At 38.7% G+C, this 7,915-nt stretch overlaps 1 pseudogene; it reads right to left on the bottom strand.

Moving 5' to 3' along the window:
• Positions 1-5,978: 5,978 nt before the first annotated feature.
• LOC116073405 lies at positions 5,979-6,612 on the bottom strand (annotated as a pseudogene).
• Positions 6,613-7,915: the final 1,303 nt, after the last annotated feature.

Here is a 7,915-nt window from a genome sequence, read left to right on the forward strand (position 1 = left end):
ACACACACACACACACGCATACACATGCTAAAATTTTTAAAAGTAAGAATTAAAGGCCGGGTGGTGGTGGCAGCGGCACACGCCTTTAATCCCAGCACTTGGGAGGCAGAGGCAGACAGATTTCTGAGTTTGAGGCCAGCCTGGTCTACAGAGTGAATTCCAGGACAGCCAGGGCTATACAGAGAAACCCTGTCTCAAAAAACAAAACAAAACAAAAAAAAAAAAAAACAAGCAAAAAAGAATTAAGTGCAGTAATGTGTCAGAGTGCTTGGGTGTCACTGGTCAGAGCATGCATATCAGGGATGCTCAGGGAATACTAGTGCCTGTCCTGTTTCCTAAAACTGTACTATATCAACCAAGACAAAAGCATCTCAGCCTTCTACCCCATGGCTGGCTCCAGTTTTGAATATTTCAGTCATAACTCACACCCACCTGCTGTAAAGGGCACATTCCCCAAGAAAATTGGGAGAACAAAAATCTCAGAAAAACAATCCATGAGAAAGTTATTAAGTTCCAGCAGTTTACTATTGAGTACTGAAGGCTCCAATTAATTTGTTTCAGTACTTGAACAAAATGTTTTATCAAGGAACATTCACAATTTGTTATGAAGAAAATGATTTTTTACTTGTTTTTTGAGTATTTTATTTTCTATCAAATCTTCTGTATTTTCGATGAGTATACAGAATCTTAATTTTCTGCATGTGTTTTGAATTATGGCACAATGTATGTAATATAAAATTTACTATCTTAACTTTTATCCCATTTATTTGTATGTGTGTGTGTGTATATGTGTGTAGTATAATGTATTTATGTAGGCATAAGCCTGTCAAGGTACACCTATGGAGGACAGAAAACAGCTTTATGAATTCAGTTTACTCCCTACACCTATGCATAGGTCTCAAGGATCAAACTTGCATCCTCAGGCTTGTACTTTGCCTACTGAGCATTAAACTGTAACAATTATACAACTCTGTGGCATTGCGTACATTCATATCTCTTGGTAACTGGCACTGCTGGCACCATGACTTCCATAATTGATCATCATCTGAGTCTGAAAGAACAAAGTACTCAGTCGCTATGGTTCTCCCTTCCAGCCGGCCCCTCTAACCACCATTCCATTTTCTGTCCCTGAGAATTTGATTACGTATCCCTGGTAAATGGTCATATGGTACCTGTTCTTTATGACTGGCATTCTACATTTAGCATGATATTTTCAAAGTTCACTCTGTGGCACCATGTGCCAAAGATGTTTTGCTTCTCAAAGCTGGTTAATATTCCATGCAGCCTGCTTTGTATGTCCTCTTATCAATCAACAGACACTTAGGGTATAATCAACAGACACTTAGGGTATCCCCACGTTTTGGCCTTCACAAAAGAAGTATCTTCAAATGCTGATATCGTACACATGTTCTTTGTTTATGGGTTTGTTGCGGCTGGTGGTAGTGTTTGAGATAGATCTTACTGTGGGTGGACTGGAACTCCCTAAGTAGACCAGGCCAATCTCAGACTCACAGACTTTGACTAATCTTCCTGCTGAGTGCTGGGATCAAAGGCATGTGCTTCCCTGTCCAGTCTCCAGGGCATTTGTTCTTCAAACACTGAAACCCATGCTGCTTACTTTAGTTTTGTAGATGTTTAATATGACAGTCAAAATGTACTTTTATTGGCTTGTGAAAATATACAAGTTAAGCTTTCTAAAGCAAGATTAAACTGTCAGCAACAAATGGGAAAGCTTAAAAGCATGATGCTTTGAGTCAACCTAGTCAGTCAATATAACTCTAGACAAATGATGTTATCTCCCAAAACCTTTATTTTTAAATCACCTACTAACTATGTAGGTGTGCTCGAAATATTGATGTGAGCATTTCACAGACATTGTGAAGTTTATGATCTGTTCAAAACTTCCCTACCTGGGCCATACCATTATTATTCTATCTTCATAAGTAGTCAAGGGTGTGTATTTGGAATTGCCTATCTTTTCTACTTACTGGGACCTTAGTTAACCATCTACAAATTCAAATAGGGCTGATAGTGCCTTCTTTGGACTCATCTGCAGGGCATATAAATGTTTAAATCAGATCTCCATTCAGTGCAATCTCATTCATAATTGTCATACCTGAGAAATATATTCAGAATTTGAGAGTAAATTTTAATATTATCTTAAACCAAACAAGGCTTAATAAGTCACCTGCCTTCAGGTTTCTGTACCTTGTTTTAACCATAAGCAACTTGAGGAGGAAAAAGCTTCTAGTCCATCATCCAATGGAAGTCAGGACAGGAACTTGAGGCAGGAAGATGAGACAGAGGCCATAGAGGAGTACTGCTTACTGGCTTGCTCTTCATAGTTTGCTCAGTCTGCTTTCTTATAGAATCCAGGGCCATTTGCCCAGGGGTGGGTAGTACTCATAGCAACCTGGGCCCTCCAACATCAATGATCAATCAAGAAAGTGCCCCAAGAGCTTTCCCATAGGCCAATCTGGTAGCAGCACTTTCTCAGCTAAGGTTCCTGATCCCAAATGGCACCAGCCTGTGTCAAATTGACATGAAACTAGCTAAAACATCATTCTTCCTTTTAATTTATGTAAGACAAGATATGAATGATATTAAGATCACATTCTAAATCCAAGTAAAATGAATTGGTAACACTTACCAAGTTTTCCCCTTTCCTAGAATAGAAAACGGACACCTTGAAATTTGGGGATGCTCTGTTTGAAGTCAAGTTCTTTTAGATGTTTCAGGCCAATCTCTGGCTAGTTGCTTTATACATAAAATCTCATCTTTCTCATGAACAGATGCAAGCACAGAACTCAAGTGTTACTAAGATTTCCTTTAACTCAAGAATGCTCTGATTCTCAAAAATGTTAATTGTACCAATCACCAATCACTTAAAATGTAATAACACCATGTGGAGACAGCTGCCTGTCTCTGACTCATCTTAAGATCAAGGTCAAAGCAGGCTTATATCCTAATGCCCTCAACCCCGCTCAATGGACAGAACAGGTCTGACTAGTACATGGGTACAGGTGAAATCTTCACATATGAATTGGATCTTAGTGAGTATGCTATTCTTTGAAAAGGGATATCACCTTCCTCAAAACAGTGGTCTAGAGGAATAAAGATTGGCATTCTTCCTTGAAAAAAAAACAAAAACAAAACAAAACAGTGGTCTACCATGGCTTCTGGTTAGAGGCAATTCTTGAGCAGGCCTATACACTACAGCCTATCTGTTCACCATTATGAATGGAACAGCTAGCATTCTATTATTCTAGACAAAAGACCATGGATGCAACCCATGGCTTTTTTGACTTCTAGGCCTTAATATAAACTATTCATTCACATGGCATATCCAAGGGATATTGATATTAACTCTTCTGCTTCAGGACAAATTCCATGTTCCTCAATAACACATTACCATTTGTAAGGTTCTTTCCTGGCAATTTCAACTGGTTAATTTACACCTCTTCACTGACCTTTATCTTGAGGTTTTTGCTTGGTTTATATATGAATTTCTGGGAACCTTGCCTTCTTTATCTTTGGGATATTTAGAAAATGTATTGCAGCATCTTACAGATGCAGAGCATTGACAAGTTGGATGCTATCTATATTACTGGTACCACAGCATCTGACTATAGTATTGAATCGAATACTTGGGATTATAGGATTGGATCTGATCATTGAATCTACCAGCTTCCCTTGTGTCCCACACACCCATCCACAGCACAGACAATGTAAGAGAGACTTATCTAAATAGGTAGTTTATTCTTCATCCTAAAACTGTTTACATCGTCTTAGTTATAGAAGAATGAGTATCTCAGGAATCACTTGTCTTATTCTGGATAAAGAAGTCTCCTCTGTACTCTGGACTTGGTACTGGCTGTAGTGACCTAACGAAAAGAAAATCAGACTTAAGTTGGAATGACTTCATTAATGTGCTATGAATTTTCTGGGAACTAAGCAAAAGAAAGATGATTTCCAAAGCCATTATGGATAATCACAATGGACACTGAACTGGACCCTATATCATCAGAAATAATATTTTAAAAAGAAACTTTGGTATTAAATATAGTTGGAAACATACAGACATGAACCAATACTAACTTCAATTGAGACAAAATGGTCTTTTTATTTAGCAAAGCTATTTATAAAAGTCCACAGGATTAAGGATTAAAAATAAAGTACTGGAGAGCTGGCAAGAAATAAAATCCACAGGCTAATATCCAGTACTGAGAGTTTGCCTTAACAGTTCATAGAGGACCCTGAATCTCACCTTAGAGAACTGAGTGACACATGACCGTAAAAGCACTTGTACCTGGGGACCAGACCAGTCACACTGATTATAAACAAAGATGTCAACTGGCAAGCGGTATTCACCATGAATAATTTAATCTAGGATTAGCAGAAGCCAGCTTTTATGTAACTCCTTGATGAAAAACCAACGAAACTACAGAGCCTCGGGAGATGTTTCTGTGTGTTATAGTTCTGGGCCTCGCTCTTGGAAAGAGAAGAACCTGGCTCAGTTCTGATGCTAGCACCAGAGAGCTCTGGCCACCTGCTTGGTGATTCAGAAGCCCAGTCTTTCTATGTTTTAAGTTAAAAATGTATAAATATAAAAAGATGGAGATGACTTTTTAATCTCCCACACAGATTTGTGGGTGCGTGTGTGCCAGTATGTGCGCAGATGCCCATGTGCTTGGGTGTGCCTGTGAAGACCAGGGATGAGCCTCAAGTGTCATTCCTCAGGAGTCATCCACCTAGGTTTTTGAGACAGAGTCACTCACTGAGACCTGAATCTTGACAATTAGCCAAGATTCTCACTCTTCCTAGAGCTGGTCTTTTAAATGTGTGTCACCCAGCTCAATCAACTCAAGTCCTCGTGTCTGCATGACAGACAGACACTCTACTAAAAGAAGTACCTTCCCAGCCCTAAGACCTGCACATTTAGTTAAAGTATCTGTACTTTCAGGCCATGCATAGTAAGGTGTCTCAAAAGTAAACAAATAAATTACCTATTCTTTCTTTAAAGGGCCAGAGATCATTAAGACAGTTATTCTGCAGGCTGGAGAGATGGCTCAGTCGTTAAGAGAGTTAGCTGTTTTGCCAGAGGACTGGAGTTCTGTTCTCAACACGTATATGGCAGCTCACAATCATCTAGAATGCCAATTCCAGAGGCAACCTTTTCTGACTTCAAGCAGAGACATATATGCAGACAAAGCATCTACACACACTTGTTTAAATTAAAATTAGATAAATGTAAAGGGTCTAGAAAGATGGCTCGTTGGTTAAGAGCACTTACTGCTCTTAGGAAAGACAAAGGTTCAGTTCTCAGACCCCACATGGTAGCTCACAGTCCTGTTCCAGGGAATCAATGCCCTCATCTGCCAGAAATTTAAAAAATGTTAACAAACACAGTATGTCTCTCTATTTATCTGGTCATCTTTAGAAATCTCAGAAATATTTTTAATATAAGAGAGTTGGTAAATTTTTAAGTATTTTATGTTTGGTAGAAATTATTTAAATAGAATTTCAACTATTTTCTTGTTCGTGGCTTCCATATAAAATCTGTCATATTTTAAATTATGTTTTTATGCCACACACACACACACACACACACACATATACATATATATATGTATATATATATATATATATTATAAATACATGTTAAGATTTTCGCTCCTGTTTTTTGGAAAGGAGGGGCTGATCTAATTGATTTTTAGATATTAACTAAGTCTTATATGCCTGTAATAAATCTCACTGGATATGGTAAATAATTTTTTAAGCATTGCTGTATTTGGTTTGTTAATGTTTTACTAGGTATTTTTTTTTAATCTAAGTTTACAAAAGATGCTACTTTCTGGTTTTCTCTTTCTGTATTATCTTTTTTAAAGGTTTTTTTTTTAATTGTTTTTTAAGCAGTCTGGATGTGAGATTTACTACTGAACATGATTTGGTAGGGTATAGGAGAGCAGTGGAAGCCCTCAGGAATATGGGGCTCTCCACTTGTCCAGGGAATATTATTTGGGAACTGGGGATGTATTTGACCCCAAAGCCATCAGGAATGAGCTGCTTCTCAGCAACTGTGTCTTCAAACTCATCTTCTTTAAATTTGATGAAGTCCCACTTTTTTGAGATGTGAATCTTCCATAGGCCAGGGAACTTGAACTTGTGCTCTATGCAGCGCCTCAATCACATATTCCTTTATTCTGTACCCTGGTGCTGATGGACATGATGATTTAACCAATGTGAACCCTGGCCACTATGCCCTGGGGCTTCGCAAAGGCACCACATGTACCTGTCAACCCCAGCACAGGATGACATCTTGTTGTTGCCAGTGATATGGAAAGGGTGGAGCCTCACTTGGATACAAAAGGCAGCATTGCCACAACTCTTTACCATGTATTTGTTGGCACAAATTCGGGCAGCCTCCAGTGCTTTAGAAGAAAGCTGTTCATATTCACCTGACACCATGTGGCCACAAAGGTAGGAATTCATCAACTTTTGTTTTCTTCCATCCCATGTCAAAAAGATGTAGATCTTACTATCATGGGCACCCCAGCAGAAGAGAGACTTGTTCTTACAATACTGGTAGCCCTGGGCAGGGAGGCAGCCCATGATGACAATAAGGATTGTCAGTGGTCACCATGTGGGAGGAAAAGAAGACAATTTATTTATTATTTTTATGCATGTGTGTATACACACACATATATATATGTATATACATATACATATATATGAACTTGTATGAGTTTATGTGCACTGGATGTGTTCAGGAGCCCACAAAAGACAGAAGAGAACATTGGATTCCCTAGACCTGGAATTGTAGACTCTTGAGTTGCTACATGCATGCTGGGATTCAGAGTCCCTCTACAGGGCAGCAAATGCTCTCAATCACTGAGCCATCTCTCCAGCCTCTTTTTCTACTGTATTTGTCTGGATTTTATAATAGTGTTATAACTTTAAAAATGGAGATCAGTTTCTCTCTTATTCTATTACTTTTCAGTGTTCCTCAGTGATGTCTGCTCTTTTCTTCAGTCTTCTCTTTGCTTTGAGTTTCTTTGATTTGTTTTTTTTTTTTTTAATTTCTTGCAGTTTCCTGATCAAATGTAGTTATCAGTCAAGTGTGGTAACACATGTCTGTAGCACCAGTACTTGGGAAGCTGAAGCAGGATGATCCAGAGCTCAAGGCCACATCCAACCACCCGGCAAGGCTGGGGCCAGCCTGGAGGAGCTAAGACCCTGACTTCTAAACAACAACAACAATAAAAATGCCATGACTGCTCTTAGAGCTTCTCTCCATTCTGATTTCACTTCCCTGCTATCTCTCTTTTTCTGCACACTGCTCCAGATGCATTCCATAGTCCACAAACTCATTTACATTGAATTCAAGGTATTTTCTTTTAACTCTTCCACATTGGGCCATGAGCTACTTGGAAGTATGTATTTAATCTATGTGTGTTAGTACATGTCCTGTTATATTTATGCTGCAGGTTTCTACATTAATTCTTTTGTGATCATAGAACATACTTTGTAATTTTAAGTCTTTTATTTGTTTGGCGTACTGGGAATTGAATTAGAGCCCTGAGCAGAAGAGGCAAGCACAGCATGGTGCTGCATTCCCATCCCTTCTGTTGAACACACTGAGGTTATCTAAATCTAGGATACGGCCTTGTCTTGATGAAAGTTCAATAGACTCTTTGCTCTTGTATTCCATGGCAAGGGTGTCCAAACTTTGGCAATGGAACATGACATTATCTACAAATATGTTGGGCTGGATTCATAGCAGTTCACAGACACATGCAATTTTAACTATAGAATGATGTAATTTTTATCAATCACCAAATGTTGTTTATAGAAATCCGTGGGCACAAGGATAGGTTGCCATGTCTGTCCATGTGGCTGTTTTTATATATATATA

The sequence above is a fragment of the Mastomys coucha genome, unplaced genomic scaffold (assembly GCF_008632895.1).
Source record: "Mastomys coucha isolate ucsf_1 unplaced genomic scaffold, UCSF_Mcou_1 pScaffold10, whole genome shotgun sequence".
NCBI classification, from domain to species: domain Eukaryota; kingdom Metazoa; phylum Chordata; class Mammalia; order Rodentia; family Muridae; genus Mastomys; species Mastomys coucha.